We start from the raw sequence: 1,310 nt of genomic DNA on the forward strand, positions 1-1,310 counted from the left end.
AGTGATCCTCTACCTGATCTCTTCTCTTCCACAGAACAAGATGCTCTTGTGGAAGGTGTAGTTTTGGCAGATTGTCTTACTGCTGAGCAGAAAGACCATTGCATAAATCTCCTAGGACAATTTTCAGAACTCTTCTCTACTGTGCCAGGCACCACTTCTTGGTGTGAGCACACTATAGATACTGGAGACAGTTTACCTGTCAAAAGTAAGATCTATAGGCAGCCTGACCATGTCAGGGACTGCTTAAAGCAAGAAGTTCAGAAAATGTTGGAACTAGGAGTGGTTGAGCACTCTGACAGTCCATGGGCTTCCCCTGTGGTACTGGTACCAAAACCCAATTCTAAAGATGGAAAGAAGGAAATGCGGTTTTGTGTAGACTATAGAGGTCTCAACTTGGTAACCAAAACTGATGCTCACCCTATACCCAGGGCAGATGAGCTTATAGATACACTGGCATCTGCCAAGTATCTAAGCACTTTTGATTTGACTGCAGGGTATTGGCAGATCAAATTATCAGAAGATGCTAAATCTAAGACTGCATTTTCTACCATTGGAGGACATTACCAGTTTACTGTAATGCCTTTTGGTTTGAAAAATGCACCTGCCACTTTTCAGAGGTTGGTGAACACAGTCCTGCAAGGGCTGGAAGCTTTCAGTGCAGCATATTTGGACGATATAGCTGTCTTTAGCTCCAGCTGGGATGATCACCTGGTTCACCTATGGAAAGTTTTGGAGGCTCTGCAAAAGGCAGGCCTCACTATCAAGGCTTCAAAGTGCCAGATAGGGCAGGGTAAGGTGGTTTATCTGGGACACCTTGTTGGTGTGGAACAGATTGCACCACTTCAGGGGAAAATCCAAACTATTATTGATTGGGTTCCCCCTACCACTCAGACTCAGGTGAGAGCCTTCCTAGGCCTCACTGGGTATTACAGGAGGTTCATTAAGAACTATGGCTCCATTGCAGCCCCTCTTAATGACCTCACATCCAAGAAAATGCCTAAAAAGGTATTATGGACAGCAAACTGTCAGAAAGCTTTTGAGGAGCTGAAGCAGGCCATGTGCTCTGCACCTGTCCTGAAAAGCCCTTGTTACTCTAAAAAATTCTATGTCCAAACTGATGCATCTGAATTAGGAGTAGGGGCAGTCCTATCACAACTTAATTCTGAGGGCCAGGATCAACCTGTTGCTTTTATTAGTAGAAGGTTGACCCCTAGAGAAAAGCGTTGGTCTGCCATTGAGAGGGAGGCCTTTGCTGTGGTCTGGGCTCTGAAGAAGTTGAGGCCATACCTGTTTGGCACTCACTTCATTGT

This window comes from Pleurodeles waltl, chromosome 12 (assembly GCF_031143425.1).
Source record: "Pleurodeles waltl isolate 20211129_DDA chromosome 12, aPleWal1.hap1.20221129, whole genome shotgun sequence".
In the NCBI taxonomy this organism is placed as follows: Eukaryota; Metazoa; Chordata; class Amphibia; order Caudata; family Salamandridae; genus Pleurodeles; species Pleurodeles waltl.